Consider the following 21,807-nt stretch of genomic DNA (forward strand, 5'->3'; position numbering starts at 1 on the left):
TAAAAATATACGAAACTTACAAACTTCCCACTTTTTTCTTATAAAGAATCACTATAAAACGTGATCATATCATCATGAAATCATTTTATTGCACCATGACTCTTAACACAAGGACGACGTGGACCACTCAGATGTCCACAGTCGAGGTGTCTTAATTGTGCCCTACGTTGTATGTTTTACACAACACTAAAACAGCTATTGTAGTGCGTAGAATAAATGACAGAGCACAAGGAAGACATCCCAGTTATCAACATGTGAGTGGTTCATGTCGTCCTTGTGTTGAAAGTCAGGATGGAATAACTCGAGTATAAAGAAATCAGGTCTACTAAGCTAAAGTACATAATTACAAAAGGAAAGAAAATGCAAGACTGGACTAAGATTTGAACCTGTAACTTCAACTTACCGTATCGATGCATTAACCACTAGGCTACTCACTGTTTCCGAATAGTCATTCATTCTACCACTCCTGAAGTCAGTGCTCAAGCAACCAGACCGCAATGACTATACCGCAACTTGTGAAGTACTTGGGCAACTAGTGTCTATACTACAGAACCCCACTGGTGGTAAGATTTATACATGATAAATGGGGAAAATAACTTATTTTATATCATGTAAATATTTAATGCGATATACAATCGATTATTTCTTTGAGTTATCGTATATAATAGAGAAATTATCCTTAAAATGATCTAAATTCCACCATCCTACATTCCTTATGATTACATAACAAACCGAAAGCCAAATAAAGGAATGAACCTTCAAAAGACAATACATAAAATAAAATCCTGTACATTTATTGAGAATAATTACAGTAATAATTTATTAAATTTTACATTAAGTATACATTTGTAGTACACAATATATTTACTGTGAATACATAAACAAAAAGTCTATATTAATTTAAGTCTACTAATTGCATACCGTACATTATAATAGTTTGAAATGTATATACACCTCATCAGTGTATCAATTTTAACAAGTTTTATTTAACATTAAAAAAAAAACACTTTGTAAGAAAAGTTTGAACAGAGTTGCATCTTACAAACTCTTTCCCACACCCTAGTATTGTAGTTCAGAAGATGACTGTACCAATCACCGAAAACCAAGCAGCAGAATCATGCGTTTACTTACGTCCCCCCTCCCCTCAACACACACAAAATAAGTTAAACTATTTCTTGAAAAGTTCTCTGTCACCTTCATCTAAGAATATATTTAACGATACGAAGTAGGTATATTATACATTACTTTAGAATCTGAAGTGTGATTTAACTGCCATAAATTAAAACAGCATAATATGCACGCAAATTAGCTTAAATGAGTACCATACACATCACACGAAATGAGCTACGCCAATAAAAATAAAAATCACAGTCAATAAGAATTAATTAGATCTTCAGTCTATATTTTTAAATTGGTGTTATGTTGACGCTATGAATTTTGGGCTTCCTATACTAAATGTCTCTATGCCAAACTCTCTATATATACAACGTTTTTCGTCGAATCTGCAAATTGAGCAAGCCGCGCGCTAATGATGGGAGGCTGATGATAGTTCATCACATAGGAAGACACTTTGAAATGCTAGGTGAGTCACAACACTTTCTTCCTTTTTCTGGGATTCATCCTTACTTACGGTCAAATTTGGTACCGTCTATGTAGTACCTGTGTGCGGCGTACCTTGAAATCATCTCGGTTGATAGCCTCCAAACACAGTGGACTCCTAAAATAAAGCAATTGTAAAATTACTATTTGTAGCATGTGTGGCAAAATTTAAAAACGAAAGATATCTCAGAATCAAGGTTAAGTCAAACGAAGCGTTTTATGCGTTTTTTTTTTTTATCTTACCTCAGGCTATCCAAAATACTAAAACATTGTTTCCTATACTTTTGGAAGTTATATACTAAATATCTTAATAAATATCACTCAAATTTGGTACGCTGAATAAGTTATAGTGTAGATATAGAATTGAAACTATGATCCAAACTTAAAATAATGATATTACAGAACACAATAAACTTAATTTAGGATGAAAATGGAAATTGTAGATGCATGAGTATTACTGAGCGAAGGAAGGAAAGTAACTCAGCTGGGTTACGAGTTTGACAGTTCATACACAGAAATCGTTCGGTGGTTTATATTTCCTGCTTCGACTTAAAAGATAAAGAAGATAAGCTCGCTTCAAAAAGAGTTAAAAAGAAAAAAACTTTTAAAAGATTTAATTTATTCTGAATTTTTGTTCAGTATTTGTAAATAAATAATGTAGAACACCGACACAGAGCTTGCCCGCTGGACTCTGGCGCCCAAATCCCAACTCCGCTATATGCATGCCTGCCATAAAGTAATAGAGATAAAAACTTTTTTAAAAAAGTGCAGATTAAGCCTAGCTTAATATTTACATTTTTTTAACGATACCTACAGTATGGCGCTAAATTCGTCGTACAAAAGCAGAGGAGTGTTTCCTGAGAGTAAAACAAACAAAAAAGTTCCAATAAACTTACGACGAAAAGCCCATCGTTCACGTGTTATAGGCTGCCGAAAACATGAAAAAATCAATTGTAAAGGTCCATAGCTCCAAAACTATGGGACCTACCAAAGTCGGGTCAAGACTTCACTTAGGAACTAATATGTGCTCTATTCTAAAATACATGTTTTAGAATCCTAAGGTACTCACGCAACAATTTTTATGGAGGTAGTTGGAGAATACTTTATATCATAGGCCCGTAGTCAAACTCCCTCTATAAACATTGTTGTGGAAGCACCTCAGGATTCTGAAACACGCATTTTTGGATAGGGAACATACTAGGTTCTAAGTGAAGTCTTGACCGGACCAAGGTAGGTCCCAAAGTTTTGGAGCTGTGAACCTTTAAAGTTCATTTTTTCATGATTTCAGCAGCCTATAACACATAAACGATGGGGTTTTCGCCCTATGTTTATTGGGACTTTTTTTTTTTTTTAACTCTCAGGAATCACCCCTCTGCTTTCGTACACAGAATTTAGCGCCATACTGTATAAATTAATAAGGTAGAAGTATATGTGGTCCTTCTCACTATGCTCACTTATATATATATATATCTTAAAGGCTAGTGATAAATAACACCAGCCCTCTGCTCCTATACCACCCTGTGATACCGGAGCAGGACGTTTGGGAGCGAGACGTTTGGACGCAAAGCCGTATATCTAAATAGGTTAATCTACTTAAATGGGTTATATTGTACTTCAAAAATAGAAACCGGATGATTACGTACTAAAAGCCTTAAAAATAGGCATTATCACTAAAACTCAAAAAATAACTGCACAACCTAAAATTAAGAAGTTCGGAAAGGTTAAATTTGATCCAGATTTTCTTTAAAACGCCATGGCAAACAGTCACTGAAAGTCTCAGTTGCAACAAATGCTTAATTTAGTTCTAATATTTTTTTTGTATAATGCAAAAAAAAAAAAGGTCTAATTATTTTGTTTTTAGAATGATATACCCTAATTTCAGGAAAATCGGAGACAATGACCTGCAGAAATTTTTCTCAGCATGAATCTATATTGGGCTAAAATAAAATTTGCTGTAGGCATCCTACAGCACCCCAAAGTAAACTTCTGTGAAGTTATCTTTACAATATCTCTAACGTAAAGGATATTCATAACTTCATAGCAATTCATAACACTGCATTACTGCTTATTACTACGTATTTGCAACACAGATAATTGGAAAGGAAACAACAGTGAAATCTAATATACCTATTGAATAATTTACTTTGTCTTATGTTACAATTACCATGACATTAACATTCCATGACGGAATTATGGGCCAAATCCAGCATTATTCTGCAATGTCAACAGTTTCAAAATTCTGTACGGCGAATTCTTTCATCAGCTTGAATCTATTTTCTTCTTTCAGTTCAGTTGAATTTGAGTTTAACGTCCCGTGAACAGCGAGGCCATACAAAACGTGAACCTACTGATTAACGTGGAATCCGAACCACGACGTGAACTCTCGTCGGGAATTTTCTTCTTTTCTTGGGCGAATCGTCTTCTCGAAACATTGCCTCGTGTCCTGCTTCTCTTTTTTTATTCGAAATGCATCAATAAAGCGCCAAATCAACCAATGTCGTTTCTTTACGTTCGATATATTATAAAAAACAGAAGTTTGTTTATTTTGGGGTGTCATTGGCTACCTACAGTAAATTTTATTTGACACATTCTTTCTATTTATAGAACTATAGAGTCTCAACTATATGGTATAATGGGCATATCGAATAATAATAATAAAACATTAAATAAATACTTACTTCCTGAACTACCCAATACATAGCATAAAGAACACCATTTTCATTCCAAAACCAGCTCGTATTCATCTTTTCTGATCTCTCGGAACAGGTCAGTACTTAATAAACATTTCTTATGTTTTGTACCATGTGTTTTAATAATCTATTATAGAAAAAGAAAATGCAAAAAATTAAAATATGTACAGTATTTTACAAATTTTAAGTCACATCTTTATAGTAACTAAAAATTAATGAGAAACGTACATTGTTTTTAACTTAAATTAGATATCTGGTGCCTTCCATTTCAATTGAGGCAAAAATAAATAAATAAATAAAAATAAAATTGTACCATCACCATCTCAGATATTGTTCAAACTTTTTTTAATAGAAACTAGACGTGTTTTAAGCGACCCGTATTTTTTTTTTTTCCGGAAAAAAAATTCCACCAAGTAATGGGCCATCAAGGACGGGGAGTACAATTCATGAATTGTAGAAAACGTGGAAAATGGTCAAATTCGGAGCCTCACAATTCAGTTATGGAGACATGTAGAGTTATAATTCTTGTTGTGGTGTGTACATAGGGATATGAATAAACTATATTTTATTATAGTTTGGTTTGCGTATGCGTATCTTTTTGTACATAAATTAACAAATGAACGTAAGTTTATGTGAAAAGTCGAAGTTTATGCTTTCTCCCGGTTCGAATTTTAAATTCCGTTTTCAAGGTTGGTAAGACCTAGTTACCCGCTCCCCCCCCCCAAAAGAAAAGTATCGCTTCTGTGTGCAACCGTTTTATCGCAAAAAATTCGAGAAATCGTCAAATTTTCAAAAATCGTCATTTTCTCGAAAACATCATAATTTAAAATTCTTAAATTTTGTCAGATGGTTCAACTGTACATGAATAATAAACACCAAATAGCATTCTCGACCAATGCTTCATGAATGAACTACAGCCTTTTTAAGTTAGCGAACTTTCTTTAACTTAGAAGTCACAGTTGGCAACAATGAAAACAATGAAAGTGTAAAAAAATGTTACCGCAAAGCATCGTGTAAAATTTCAAGATACAAATTCTATTTTACTGCATGTGAACTTCGCTTAAATTGGACTGTTATTCTGCAAAGGGAAGTTCAGAATGATCACTGGAAAAACGAGCAAATGTCCTTCTTTACGGGAGTGATATATTATTATGAAACAACTGACAGTTTTGCTGTAATAAGCGATGACAAAACACACAATTCGGCTCGTACTCATAGCCATGAATAAGATTCTAAAAATACTCGAAGAAAAGCGATAATATATGTTATAGAAAAAGGTTCGAACACATGAAAATAAGTGTCTACAATTTGATAAACCGTTTCAAGGATTTCTGATGGTGCTGCACTCCACTTTAAAAATTGCTTTCAGATGTCCAAGATGCAGACAGGTCCGATAAAGCAGTGGCTTTTCAGTGAAATCGGCCGTGGTAAGGGTCTCTGCGACGTATTGGGGAGAGGGGGGATAAGAATGTGGCAACCCGGGAAAACGAAAAACAGATTCACAGTATTAAACCTGCAGAAAAATTCGTGAGTATAGTGCAAGTACCAACTCCGGGTATTACTCTCGTCTTGTTGCCAAAAACCGAATTCGACAATTAAAAAAAAAAAAAAAAAAGTGGGAAAGTGTGCGACCGGTAACTGGTATTTACCGAAGTCATCTTTGGCTTTTATGGCAGTAACGGGTCATCATGGACTAACTTCATGCTTTCCCCAAAATCGAGCTTCTGCAATTCAAAGTGTAGATTTAAGAAATCTGCAAAAATGAACTTTTGTTACATGCATATATGATAACCAGTGATGGATAGCAGAAATATTATCAATAAATCATAAATTACATGAAATTGCAGTGTTCTTTGTGTTTCCAGGAGGCGCGGTAGCTAAGTGGTAGAGCGTTCACCTCCGGTGCTTAGGGTCCTTGGTTCGATCCCAGCTCGCGCCGTGTGGACTTTGTGGTGGACAAACACCGTGCTGGTGGGTTTTTCGGAGTTCTCCCGTTTCCTCTCACTTTCTTCATTCCACCATTTCTCATAATCACTGTCTCCTTTAGCCTAACCGGCTTAAACGTGGAACGTAAAACGCCCAAGATTTCATTTTATTTTTTTCTTTGTTTCCACATGGACCTTCAACAGGGTTGAGTTGATTTTAGTTTAGCGTCCCTTTCAGCAGCGAGGCTATATGAGACGTGGACCTACAGATTAACGTGGAATCCGAACCACATGAGCTCCCGCCGGGAATCGAACCCGGGTCTCCCACGCCAAAGGCGCGTACGCTAACCGCTTAGCCACGGAGGAGCTCCGGACCTTCAACAGGGTACACGTTTCCAGAAGAGAATAAGAGAAGAGAATATAAGTGTTTTGTGACTATCGACAACGTGCTACGAGTTGTGAGTGCACCAACACCTATTGGAGCATCTGCCATGGTGACATGCTATTAGCGAAGAAGACACTAAGCAAGCAAATAATTACTTCAGAGTGGAAAAAATCAGTGAAACTTTGTTTCCGAAAACCATTTTAAGTAACTTTAAAATTTGTTTCGTAATCGTAATTTTCACCTCAGGTTACATCGGTTTAAGAAAACGGAGTAGGGGGAGGCTCATTTTATTATTTCAGAGAGCCTTTTTGATCAAAATAATAAAAAGGAGCCAGGAAAAACTTTTATCCTTTATTTAATGAATGTGAACCACAAACATCATCAAATTGTTGCACTTTCATTGTTTTCAGTGTTGCCAACGGTGATATTGAAGTTAATGAAACCTCGCTAACTTCAAGAGGCTGTAGTTCATTCGTGAAGCATTGGTCGACAATGCTATTTGGTGTGTTTATTATTCATGTAAAGTTGAACAATTTGACAACATTTCAGGATTTTAAATTATGGTGATTTCGAGAAAGGTGATTTTTGAAAACTTGACGGTTTCTCGAATTTTTTGCGACCAAACGGTTGCACACACAAGCAATATATTTTTTTTCGAAGCGGGTAACTAGGTCTTACCAACCGTAAAATAGAATTTTAAAATTCGCTCGAAAGAAAGCATAACCTTCGACTTTTCAGATAAACTTACGTTCATTTGTTAAATTATGTACCAAAAGATACGCATGCGCAAACCAAACTATAATAAAATATATTTTATTTATATCCGTATGTACACTCATGTCCAAAATGATTGTCGCATATCTATAACTGTCTTCTTGTAAGAATATAATTTGATAATGATTTTGCAGGGTACTATAGATACTGATACTACATGTATAATCGGGAAATGTATACTCGTAGTAAATTTCAGAAGAAAAGAATTACAAACACGAAAATTAGAACGAGTAAAACAAAATATTGCTAAATTGACAAGAAAGTTTTATTTTCGTTTTATTGTTCTTATTTACTGCTCTTTTGACATGAAATTTGCCACATACATCGTCCTTCCCGATTATACACATACTACATTATAAGAAATACCGGACGAATTCGTTATCAAATTATATTCCTACAACAACATATTTATAGACATGCGACAATAATTATTGTCATGAGTGTACATACCACAACAAGAATTATAACTATCTGTCTCCATAGCTGAATGGTGAGGCTACGAAGTTTACCATTTTCCACGTCCTCTAAAATTCGTAAATTGTACTTCCCGTTTTGATGGCCCATTACTTGGCGGGAAAATCTTTTCCGACAACAAAAAATACGGGTCATTTAAAAAACATGTCTACTTGCTATAAAAAAAAGTTCCAATAATATCTGAGATGGTGATGCTTTTTTTTTTTTTTTTTTTTTGCTGAGTTGAAATGAAAGGCGCAAACCATTATTTATGTTATTTATATGTTGATTCATTTTGCAATAGCAATCTACATGTAACAATATATCGGAGCCTTATATCTATTATAATATTTATCATAGGTAGAAATACGTAATACGTAATGCATAGTACTCCGTAAGGAAGCTATTATGAACTCAAAGCATTATGTAAAGTGATGATGCAGAACCACAGGAGTGAAGTAAAGCCATTTTAGATGTAAGGCATAGTTGTATGGGATATAAAATTTTTACACTACCTTCGGTTACGTGCATATCCACCGTCGCTGACATGCCCGCTCCATACGGAAGCACACTAAGCTCATCCTGCTACGCCCTTGTGCTCACTCTGTTAATAATATTCGTGCTTTTCAGTGGCTATCTAGCACTGGTTGGTTCGTATTTTTCGCACTGTCGTTCTATCATTGCTTTTTTTTTTTTTTTTATGGTAATCTTTACTTTCAATTTTCAATACATATATATTTGCGCCTGATTTACATAAGAGTTGTACTTCTGCACTTCTGATGCACAGAGTTAAGTTGTTCTAAAGGAGAATATACTTTCGGAAAGAAGAACAGGTTACAAATACAAAACATACCTAAAATATAACAACTTACTCTTTTCTTTATCATAGCACTATCGTATTCTAGATTCCTCACCCAACTAAATGAGGATTTCACTTACGAAGTATCAATAACACTAAAACTGTATTCTGTAACCATAGCTGCCCGCTGCAGGGAGCACTTGCTTTAACAATGGATTTTCCTAATTAGTATTAAAATATGCTAAATTTTTTATTCACACACAACAGTTAGTAAAGTTAGCAGTGAGTTGTAATAATTGTATTTTACATTAAATATTATGTGGTTCTAGGTATTTGTATCCGTGACTTTGCTTGTATGTCGGTCCTTTTGCCCACTCCCCCCTGTAAAAAAGTCCCGTGGGAGTTACTATGTCTACATTTCCCTTTAAAATTCGCTTATATACTACATATACATCTATATAGCAACTAATTTTTAATAAAGATGAATATATTTATGATTACGCCAACCACACGATTAAATTAATCGAGAGCCGTAATTAGTAGACACTACTTTAATTGGTTAGTGCATCGCATACACGACAATGACAACTAGTATATCTGAGGATGTTTCATACTGTGACCAGAAAACTTTACTTCGAAATATCCCATACTGCAGCTAATTTAATATTATATAAGAATTTCGATACTCGAAAAGAAAGATCAATTGAGACGTGTTAATTTATCCTGAATAACTGAGTCCTTCAACCAAGGAAGAGGGGTTCAAATAACTAATTGTCTATAACAGCCCAAGTACCGGCAATAATTAAGTGCAATGAGCAATTACAAAGACGAGACGGCTATTTTTACCGCAAAACTGTACAGCTGTTATTCCTTTTGCTTAATGTAATCAAGTAAGTTGGTTAACACCTTTTGACAATTTTCTTGGTAACTAAAGGTCAGTAGGTATAGCGTCGTTGGCTTCCCGCACTTGGACCTGCTCGTCACTGGGGGTGTGGTAAGAGGATAGCAAATCACCAGCCACCATTCACTGCGCTCAGCGAGCCACGAGTAACCAAGCTGGCAACTCCCCATAAACGTCACTACAACTTTTCACGGGAAAGCAACGACGTTATACCTTCCGTACTATAGTAATCCAGGAAAAGGCAAAGTGTAGTTTCACTGAGTACTGCTCGGTTACTATTCGGCTACACGACTTCTAGCGTAGTTTTAACCGAAATTCGACTACCAGCAGCTAAGTTATCATTTAATTCTTACTCTGCACACGAAAGAAAAAAAAAGTTCATATGGACCCGTGGTCAAACGTCTATACTTACAGGCTGCCGAAAACGTGGGAAAAGGAAATTTAGAGGTCCAGAGTTCCACTACTGGGAGACCGATCCCAGTCGAGTCAACACATTACTTAAGAGCTACTACGTGCCCTATCCAAATATCCATATTTCAGAATCTTGTGGCACTTACACATTAATTTTTATAGAGCCAGTTGAGGAATACTCAGAAAAGTTGAAGTGCTCATAAACTGTCCATTGATACGCAAGCACCGCAGTATTCTGAAACATGGGTATTTGAATAGGGCACATACTAGTTCTTAAGTGATGTTTTCCTTGACTGCGCACGGTCCCACACTGAGCTATAGATTTTTAAAGTTTATTTTCTTATGTCTTCGACAGTCTATAGCTTCGGAAGTATGGACTTTTGACCACAGGTCCATATGAACTATTTCTTTGCTCTGATGTGACAAATCACCTCTGTAGGTTTGATGCTTTAAATTTTCTTACATCCTATATATATACCAGGGTTGGCTGGTTTAAACCAGCTGGTTTTTTCAAAAAAAAAAAAAAAAAAAAAAAACTGGTTTTTACCAAAAAACGAAAAATGTTCGTAAAAGTGTAAGTGTTTGTAAAATCTTGATGAACAGACATTTGTGGGTTATCACGTTTTACTCCCATTATTCGTGTTATATTCAGACCTAAATTCCCCATGCATTACTCAAAAAGATTATACTACAAAAGCAACTTTTTTTTTTAAGCTTATAAATGTTTGTAATTTTTTGGTAGTTATTATTGTTATGTAATTGCAATCAAAGAAAAATACTAAATATTGTTTCGTTTCAATGTTTACTATTGATAAAATACTTCGAAATGCCGTACTTTGTGTGTGTGTGTGGGGGGGGGGTCATACAGACCCCACGAGAGGCAGTTAGTGAAATGAGAAGTATTTCTGGTATCTATTTATGTATAAATGAGTCTGAGCCAAAGTGGACTCAAATAATTCGTATCTTTATTCACTTTTCTTACTGATATACAAATTAAGTCGCTGTATTTCTTTAATTTGTATCAATAAAAGTCATTGTTAACTAACTTGAACTAAATTAGTTGTTCTGTACTCCGTAGTACTTTGAAATTGTCCATATGTAATTCTGTATAATAGTTTCACTTGTGGAGCTGTTTATCTTTTTGCTCTTCTGAATTTACTCTTGACAATTATATCAAGAAGCATGTAAAGATCAGTTCAACGTATTTTTATGAGGATTCCTTCGTGAGTGAGTCGGCAGACGTATCGCATTTGTGGCTAATTAGTCCTGGTTCCGAGTTCAAATGGAGGACAATTTCTCTCGGATGTAACTCGAGAAGCGGTTTTTATTCCGCATTAAGCTTATGTGACCCCTTCCAGCATAACCCGGTTGTTGCATAATAACATCAAGATGAAACAAACTTATTTCTGTCCATATATGATATGAATATATAGAGCAAATTATTTAAATCAAACAAACCTGCTTTTAAACAAAAAAAAAAAGTTTTTTTGTTTTTTTTTTCAACAAAAACATGGTTTTTGCCAACCCTGATATATACTAATATAAAGAAACGTGGTGAAAGTTATATTGTCTGAAGGCAGCAATCTTCTAGAACACAGGCTCGTTTTCCCATTTAGCAGTAACCTCTGGTGCCTGGGGTCCCGGGTTCGAACCCTGCCTCCGCCAAGTGAACTTTGTGGTGGACAAACACCGTGCTCGTGGGTTTTCTCGGGGTTCTCCCGTTTCCTCCCACTTTCTTCATTCCACCATTTCACTCATATCTCATTATCACCGTCTCCTTTACCCTAACCGGCATAACCGTGGGACGTAAAACTCAAAGATTTCATTTCATTTCCATTTAGCAGTAATAAAAACAGAAAACAACGTGCCCTGCGTTGCACTAACCCGTCTCCACTCGCTAACGCTCACTCCGCATTATTATGTGAATTAAATGTAAAGCTTTGGTAAAGAAAGAAACCAATTATTACACTTTTAGCCAAAAAGTAGGCGACGACCAACTTCGGAATAAATAGTCGTTTGTGTGCTATTCCACTATCATCGTTTATGCGCGTAACCCCCGTCGATGACGCGCCTGCTCCCTACGGGCGCACTTTTATCACTCGGGCTTTCGTGCTGCACTTCTGCCCTGACTCAGTTAGATAACACTCGCGCTTTTCAGTGGCTACCTAGCACAAACTGGGGCTTAAGTTTAGAGTTGCCCCTCCAGTCTGTAGGTGCCCTTGGACTTTGCAACATACAAAAAACAGTGCTTAAAGTATTAAAAATTATTACATTTCACTTAACTTTAGTACTCCGTTGGCTTTACAAAAATTTAAAAGGTTTTCTTCATTATTTTTGAGCATTCATTACACCTGTTCGCCATATTTTACAACTACTATGCTGCTGAAACCTTCCGCGAATGCTCCGCATCCGGCAAATAGTACTAACTTCCACATATCTTTTCTCGTATTAAACATAACTCTCATACCTCACTTAAATTCCTAAACATCAAATAAAAACTTCAAATTATCATTTCTTACCTCATTTCTCCTGTAAATTTTCCTGATTTTTATAAAAAGCGGTGCAGATTGACATAAGGAGAGGTCAGTATAAGGACAGTATGGACGTACAACATAAAAACTACAGTGCATAAGGGTAAGACACGCCCCAACTACGCATCGATAAGTAGGGCCCTTTGAAAAAATATAGTAGAGTAGGGTATGGTAGAGTAAGATATAAATAAGTAGGGTAGGGTTAACTTAAGGTTAGGTAAGTTTTGATTCTTTTTCATAAAATTATTAATGTGTAATTTCTCCTTTCTGAGTGAGAGTATCTGCTGGAGCGGGCGTTGTAAATTAACCCGTGCATAAATCACAAACCAGTTTGGGGTTGAGGGGCAACTCTAAACTTATGCCGTTAAGAGAAATACAAAGCTCTACCCTAACCTGAACATGGAAGAAATTTGTCAAATGTTATAAATATATAAATAAATAAAAACTTACTTGTTTCAAATGTTAGCTTCTTTGCTTCTTTCTTTCTTCATCACTATTAACAGTGTTTTTCTCGCCTCCGACTTAAATGTAGTCTTAGTAGGCTCCAAATGCTAAATTCGTTAGGTGATCTCTATTGAACATTTTGACTTGTTACTATTTTCTTCAATGGAAGGAATATTTCAAGCAATTTATTTGTATTCATCTTCACAAATGAATGATCCACCAATATCTAACACTCATTTGTTTTCAAATCTCGCTGGTTCAAATCAGCGTTGCCAGACTGACAGTTCGGAATTATTCCAAAACCTGATCGAAATTATGCTAGATTCGGTCAAATTATGCTAGATCCTCATAATTACTATTTCAGGAGTTTTAAAAGAAAAAACAACGAAGTTGAGATACGATAACGTAACTTAAAATACGCAGAGCTCAAGAATGCGTGGATAGAACTCAATACTTCACGCACCAAAGCTTAACTCAACTAAACTAGTGCAGTCGTTCCCAGACTCAATGGCGTATATATCGTATAAATGAATGCAAAGTGTTTGTTTACATATTTTGAAAGAAAATTAGAAAATTAGAAAATTTTTACCTAGCAGCACAAACGGAGTTGGGAATTGTCTGCTGGGGGGGGGGGCAAATTTTTGGTCGGTCCCTGACCTTTCATTTCAGGAATAAAGGTGGTCATGAAGTCAGAAATAAAGATGGTGAAATTGTCAAAAAGTTGGCAGGGGATAATGGCCCCCATAGCTACGACCATGCCTCGCAGTTAAAGAATTAGAAAACCGTGGGTGAAGCCACAAAAAAAAAAAAAAAAAAAAAGCCATTTTTAACTTACTTCGGAAAATAAGACTGCCTGTATGGTTTACCGACTATATGAATCGATGAAAGAGGATACATTTCTTCCGGTTTTTTTTCTTCCCACGACCAACTTGTTTCTCATCTTCAGGTTTTACAGCTTTTTGATAAACTTGCTGAAATTATGCTAGATTTGGGTATGATGCTAAAAGCAAGATGCTAGATCTAAAGAAATGATGCTAGATCTGGCAACGCTGGTTCATATACTTTCCCCTGGCGCTGCATACTACAGGTAATAAATAGAATGACGTGTAAGGCTGCGCCTTCATTGCTTCCGAATGCGATTGCGAATGCGAATCAAGTTGCAATGTCTCTTTCAACGCTTCAATGTGAAATATTTTTGCTTCAAAATTCGTACCTTAAAATCTTGAGAGCACGAAGAAGACGAATGCGGATAAATGACATATTTTGCACATTCAAAGGATGAATGGCATTTCCTTTGTGTGCAAAATAGACTGAATGTCGCTCCCTTTATTATTATGCTTTCGTGGTAACCGCTACTATTTTCACTTTAAATAAATTAACTAAATAAGATTAGAGATTACAGAATCAATCTACTTTCTACGTAACTTTTCTCCATGAGTAAAAGGAACCCGTTTTTGCTATTTCAAACATATTTGTCAATAATTACATATATTCCTAAAATCATTATTTAAGGAACAGAAAGGAAAAATAAATTGAATAAAAAGTTGGAGTTCATGTATTAATTAAATCTTCATATTTTAAAGACAAAACAAAGAAAAATATACATACCTTCCACGCCAAGTTCCTTGCTTACATCTGCCCATAATTTGTTCACGACGTGTGGTTTGTGATAATCTGGATAAGCTTGGTTCCACAATGCAACTTTATCAAAAGCACAATTTATTAAACCATGAACATCTACTTCTATCTTAATTTTTTTTTTTTTTTTTTTTTAATTTTATCTCCGCACCTTGCAACGTCGTCTATTATCACGCAAAACAAACTTTATTTCTCTCGTAGCGCTCAATTCCTCTGCAAACAAATCTCCTTCGCACGTATTCGGACGAACAATCCTAACAGATTGGGATCATTCGTATCTTTTCGTCGGTTTTTTTTTTTTTTCACAATTTGCTGGTCGGAACTAGTCGAGGCCTCTCCAATTTATTTACACGTGCTGGGAAATTCGCATTCGCAATCGCATTCGGAAGTAATAGAGGCGCGGCCTAAAAGACATCCACATTTAGTTCGGATTCCGCGTTAATCAGTAGGTCCACGCCTCGCTGCTAAAAGGGACGTTGACTCAATATCAACTCAACAATATATATATATCAGGGGCGTCATTTCAGATTTTGCTTGAGGGGGGCAAGAGCACCACCAACATAAGACTTTCTCGTATTGTACTAGTACATTAGTAGACAATCGATTAAAGCGTATGTATTCCTCAAACTCTTGGGGGGGAATTGCCCCCTCCTGCCCCCTCTAAATGACGCCCCTGATATATATATATATATACAGGGTGTCTCAAAAGTCCCTTATCACCCCTATTAAAATCCAAATGGATGTACTTTCAGCGAATTTGATCTGGTAGGTGAATTTGAGGGTTAGGGGGACCCTTTTTAGCGTAGGTTACGCGGACGGCTGCCATCTTGAATTTAACTTTTTTATTACAAACGCTACGTGGGTCATGTGATACATGACCATAGGCTAGAATTTCACCAGAAAACCGAATCTGAAGTCAAAATGCATTTATCTTTATGTGGTAAATAGTTATCCACAATTGAAGTTGTGAATTTGACTGCGTTTCTTTTGTCTTGCAGGTTGTGAATCATGCCCTTAACGAGGGACGAACGCATCCAGATCATCAAAATATGGGACGCGAGAAGTGCCCGCGCTGTGGCTGCCGATTTCAATGCGCGTCATCCACAACGAACACCTGTATCGCATGTTGCAGTGAGACGGTTATTGACCAAATTCGAAGAAACGGGAACAGTTGTGGATAGACTCCGTAGTGGACGGCCAAGGACAGCCACGGACGAAGAAACAGCTACTGCCGTGCTGGCCTCCTTCTCGAAGTCGCCGAAGCGAAGCACACGTCGTTTAGCAATGCAGTGTGCCGTGAGTCACAGTTCAGTGCACAGAGTGCTCCAAAGGTATAAGTGGCATCCATATAAAATGCAATTGCAGCAACATTTGTCGGAGGACGATCCCGATCGTCGCGTTCAGTTTTGCGAGTGGGCTATTGAGCAATTGAGGGTAAATCCGCAGTTCGCTATGCAGATACTTTTTTCGGATGAAGCCCATTTCTACGTAAATGGTGAGGTCAGTAGGCAAAACATGCGCTATTGGTCCCGTGACAACCCCGCTTGGACAGATCCCTCGAAAATGACCGGTGCAGGGAAAACTATGGTATGGGCAGGCATATGGGGAACAAAGATCGTCGGTCCGTTTTTCATTCCAGGAACGTTAAATGCAGACCGACACCTCGCGTTGTTGCAGGAAAACATAATGCCGGCTTTGATGTCCGAAGATGGTACCTTCCCCAGGTTCTTCCAGCAAGATGGTACACCTCCCCATTATGGCATCCAGGTGCGTCAGTTCCTGAATGAACAATTCCCTGGGACGTGGATTGGTCGACATGGACCAGTGGAATGGCCTGCCCGATCACCCGACTTAACCCCCCTTGACTTCTACCTGTGGGGACCTGTGAAGGCTATGGTGTATGCTGTGAAAGTTCGTGATGTTCGCCATTTGGAACAACGTATCATGGCTGCCTGTGAACAAATATCCTCAGAAACCTTAATACGTGTTCATAGTAATTGGGAGAAGCGTCTGAAGACGTGCATTGCCCAGCACGGACAACATGTTGAGCACATTATGTAATACGAAAGTCACACTTGCAATTGTGGATAACTGTTTACCGCATAAAGATAAATGCATTTTGACTTCAGATTCGGTTTTCTGGTGAAATTCTAGCCTATGGTCGTGTATCACATGACCCACGTAGCGTTTGTAACAAAAAAGTTAAATTCAAGATGGCGGCCGTCCGCGTACCCTACGCCAGAAAGTGTCCCCCTAACCCTCAAGTTCACCTACCATATCAAATTTGCTGAAAGTACATCCATTCGGATTTTAATAGTTGTGGTAAGGGACTTTTGAGACACCCTGTATATATATATATATATATGTGTGTGTGTGTGAGCTTTTGTGAATTTCTTCGCGTTTGTATGGTTAGCATATACGCCTTGAGCACGGGAGACCATGGTTCGATTTCCGCTGGGAGCTCATGTAGTTGTTATACCACTTTAAACTGTAGCGGAAACAAACGTAATAGTTTTGCAATTAAAGCTTATAATGTATTACTAAACACGTATTTACTTACATTGTAGTTCCTTAATTAGCTACTATAATGAAAATTTTGCCTACCCATACTCCTTTATCGTGAAACTTCAGATTTTTGTGACACTACCAAAACTTGCAAGTCACTGAAATCACAATGCCTACTGATTCTCAGCCCCCAAACTTTGTAGGATTACTTTCTAATATCAGCGCCTTTTCTTAATCGGAGTAAGTAATGTGGCCAGCACAACACTTCGCTGTTTATGCTTCATAGAGACGCTAGAGACTGGGGTGCCGGATTAGGGATAGGGGGCTGGTATTGGTAACTTTCCTCTCTCTCTCTCTACACATATATATATATATATATATATATATATATATATATATATATATATATATATATATATATATATATATATATATATATATATATATATATATATATATATATATTCTCCAACATATTTAAATTAGAAAAATGTTTCAGAAACATTTCCGATAAAATTCATTTTAGGTATAACAAGGAATATGTACTTTTATTGTAACAGAAGCATATATTATGAGAATAATGTAAAAGTATTTCTTTGATATATAATAAAATACTATTAGCTAAAAGCACAAACTATATTTCATAAACATCAAACTATATTCATTTTTAATATCTGTTTAAACTTTTTTAATTAAACATTAGATAAAATATTCTGAAAATAATTCTAAAATATTGTATGAAAATATTTTATTTAACCCTAGAAAGTCCAAGCTCGTTTGTATTTCTTGAAAAAACCTCGTCGTAAATCTTGATGAAAATATTGAGAATTTTATTTATTGTGTATTATTACTTCTTTGATAAATCCACATCATTAATGTGCGGTATTATTTAGTAACTTGTAAATTAAAAATTATTTTTAAGTAGTGGGCTCATCGAACCCCCTCCTTGGACTTCCATGTGACATATTTTCTACAAGTATATTTCCTAAACTTAGATTTTTTCGTTTGTATTTAACAAGGATTGTGTTTTTATGTTGGGAAACAACATATCAGCCACGAGTAAGTTCTGAATGCTTATTCTATATTCATTTCTTGTTAGATGGCATTATGTGAGCTATAGTATGTTATACGGTGGGTTCGAGGAGCCCCCCCCCCTTGGACCTACTTGAGACAAAAAAAATTCTTGGACTTCCTAGGGTTAATTTACAGTAGAAGGTAACAAAAACATTTCCATACAAAATTAATAGGTGTTTTAAAAATATTTCTGGAAAATATTTCTCATATTACGAACGAATTTATTTTTAAAATATTCGAAACATTTTTAAAATTATATTTCATACGTTTTCTCGTAACAATAGAAAAGATTACAAGTAACACGTTGGAAAACATTTGTAAAATCTATGGAATATATTTCCTATTCTGTTTTTTATATCATGTATGTAAAACATTTTCAGTATTACTTTGAAAACATTTTCTCTCTCAACATTGAAAACATATTGCATTACATTCAACACAATAGTAGAATTTGTGAAAATTTTCCTTAGATTATTTTCCTTCTAACGTTCTAAAAATATACTTATTGTACTTCATAAAATGTTTTCCAAACATTTTCTAAAAATATTTCCGGTAAGCATTTGGGATATTTCTCAGATATAACAAGAAATATATTTTCTCCAGTAACGGAAGAGTATATTCTGAAAACAATGTAAAAATATTTCTATAATATATCAGAAAATGTTGTTCACTAAAAACACAAAATATTTTCCAAAACATAACGGAAAACATTTTCTATTCATTTTTAATATGTTTACTTTACCCTGTTTTAGAGTTTTATATTCAAAATCCGATAAAATATTCTGGAAATAAGACTAAAATATTGTACGAAAATATTCCATTTAGTTATAACAGAAGGTTACCAAAATACTTTTGTTAAAATTAAGTAAACCTTTTTAAAACATTTCTGAAAAATATTTCTTATATTACGAAAGAATTTATTTTTAAAATATTCTAAACGTTTTAAAAATATATATATTCAATATGTTTTCTTGTAAAAATAGAAAATATTGCAAATAACCTATTAGAAAACATTTTTCAAATATATGGAATATATTTCCTTTCATTGTTTCCCATATCATATATTGAAAACATTTTTATTATCATTTCGAAAATATTTTCCTTCTCAATAGTGAAAACATATTAGATTACATCCAATAAAATATTTCTAATACATTTTGTGAATATTTTCCTGGATATACTTTCCGGCTAGCATTCTCAAAATGTACTTTCGGTAATTTCTAAAACGTTTTCTAAACATTTTTGGGAAAATATTTTCCGGAAATATTCGGAATACATTAGGGAAACCAACATGGAAATCTCCAGAGAAGGAAAACCTTTTGGAAACCAAGGAAAATATTTTCTTTTGGTTGAGAAAATATTCCTTGCTGTGTGGGTTAGTGCATTTAAGTGCACTAACGATGCAAAAACGATTGTCTTTAACTGCATGTTTCTTCCTCTATTTGTATAGAATTTGATATTTCTGAAGTTGGCCCTATCTAAAATCTTGAATAAATCCCAAAATATTGTAGCACTAACGTCAGTGTTTAGTATTTTAAGTGCACTAACGATTGACGTTAACTCTATGTTCCTATCTCTATTTGTATAGAATTTGAAATTACTGAAGTTGCCCATCCCACCGAAAATCTTGAATGAATTCTAAAATATAGTAGCACCAACGATAGTGCTTAGTACGTTTAAGTGCACTAACGATGCACTAACCTTTGCCATTAACCCCATGTTTCTATCCCTATTTGTATAGAATTTGATATTTCTGAAGTTGACCACCCCACCAAATTTTTTGAATAAATCTCAAAATATAGTAGCACTAACGTTAGTATTAGTGTGTTTAAGTGCACTAATGATGCACTAATGATTGCCGTTAACACTATGTTTCTACCTTTATTTGTATAGAATTTGATATTTCTGAAGTTGCCCCCCCAAAAAAATCTTGAATAAATCCCAAAATATGATAGCACTAACGTTAGTGCTTAGTGCTTTTAAGTGCACTAACGATTGCCGTTAACTCTATGTTTCTATCTCTATTTGTATAGAATTTGATGTTTCTGAAGTTTTCCCCCACTTTAAAACTATTATAACTTCGTACCGGAAGTGGTACAAACGAAATTTTTAGCAGTACATTCCGGCACAAACATAGCACAAACGATTGGCATAGGTTTTGTTTCGAAATTCCAAGTAGGGAGGCTGCCGTTTCCCCAGCCTCCCCACTTTAAAACCCTTATAACTTCGTACCGGAAGTGGTACAAACGAAACTTTTTGCGGTACATTCCGGCACAAACGATTGGCATGCTGCCGTTTCCCCAGCCCCCACTTTAAAACTCTTATAACTTCGTACCGGAAGTGGTACAAACGAAAATTTTTGCTGTACATTCCAGCACAAATTTAGCACAAACGATTGGCATAGGTTTTGTTTCGAATTCCAAGGTTGGAGGCTGCCGTCTCTCCAGCCCACCCACTTTAAATGAGTTATAACTTCGTACCGGAAGTAGTGTTGCCACGAGACGAGACATTTCTCGTGTCTCGTCTCGTCTCGTAAACGAGACGAGACACGAGACGGGACAGAACCCTCTTAGACGAGACACGAGACGAGACAGACTATTTGTCCCGTCTCGGAAACGAGACGAGATACGAGACGAGACGGGACGTCTCGTGAAATGTCTCGTCTCGTCTCGTGTCTCGAAAATGAAAACGCTGGCGGGAATGGCCAAGATTGAAATTGCCAGTGGTCATATAGATTGCAAAAGGAAAATCCCCTTTGTGAGAAAACATGTTGAAAAACCTTCATAGAAAAGTGTCCTCTGTCTATTGAATGAAACAATCGTGATACATGAGCTTCCAGGAATATCATCCTTAATGTCTTATCCCCAATTCCCCTTGCTGTAAACTGAGGAATTCTCATTTTTTTTATTTCTGGCTGGAATGATGACAAATAAAATCAAAGACAGGGAAGATTTTTACAAGGTCAAGAAACCAAACTACCACCACCATCTATTCAATTTGAAAACTGGGTAAGGTCTACACTTGTTTTTATTCTCTGGTGGCGGTATTCTTTTTGCTATATGAACCGAAAACGGCAATTGAAGTATGTCATCTTGCAACTAAAATTTTGTCTTCTCTCTCTCTCTCTCTCTCTCTCTCTCTCTCACACACACACACACACACACACACACACACACACATAAAAACACACTTTTACCATTTTACCAATCGCTCGCTTATTATACAGCAGTCATGTTGTAAAATTCACCTCTTCGTTTGGAAGGCGGGCGGACGACAAAAGAAGCAAAGATATTATCGACGAACCCTTCAAATTGTTTGCTTTCAGCAAATTTATGATACCAATAATAACACTTTAGGTAAAGAAGTTTTACAGGGGGACCTTCGTTTTGTTACGCGGAAATGTTTGATCTGACCAGAGTGCGAAATTGCCCTCTGCTTCGAGAGGAGGGGAATACTTCCCTTTCCTAGTGAATAATATTCATTAGGACCTGAATTATCTTCAGAAATTGTTTCTTACAGGCGCACTAAACCTCTCGAACTTGATATGTGTAAAGAACATTTGGTATAATATTCATGGAACTCCGTTGAAAGCAGAAAATATCATGAGAATGATCAAAATTCGAACATTGAAGAATATAATTAACAGAAAAGAAATAGGATATCCAAACCATAATTTTA

At 35.8% G+C, this 21,807-nt stretch overlaps 1 long non-coding RNA gene across 1 annotated transcript; it reads right to left on the reverse strand.

Annotated features, from left to right (window-relative positions):
• Positions 1 to 299: 299 nt before the first annotated feature.
• On the reverse strand, positions 300 to 13,128 carry LOC145691865 (uncharacterized). The gene is made up of 3 exons (XR_014132572.1): positions 12,919 to 13,128; positions 4,278 to 4,416; positions 300 to 1,717 (listed from the first exon to the last, which is right to left on the reverse strand). It is a non-coding gene; the product is annotated as an uncharacterized LOC145691865 (long non-coding RNA).
• Positions 13,129 to 21,807: the final 8,679 nt, after the last annotated feature.

This window comes from Thermobia domestica, chromosome 8 (genome assembly GCF_964235325.1).
Source record: "Thermobia domestica chromosome 8, izTheDome1.hap1.1, whole genome shotgun sequence".
Lineage (NCBI taxonomy): Eukaryota > Metazoa > Arthropoda > Insecta > Zygentoma > Lepismatidae > Thermobia > Thermobia domestica.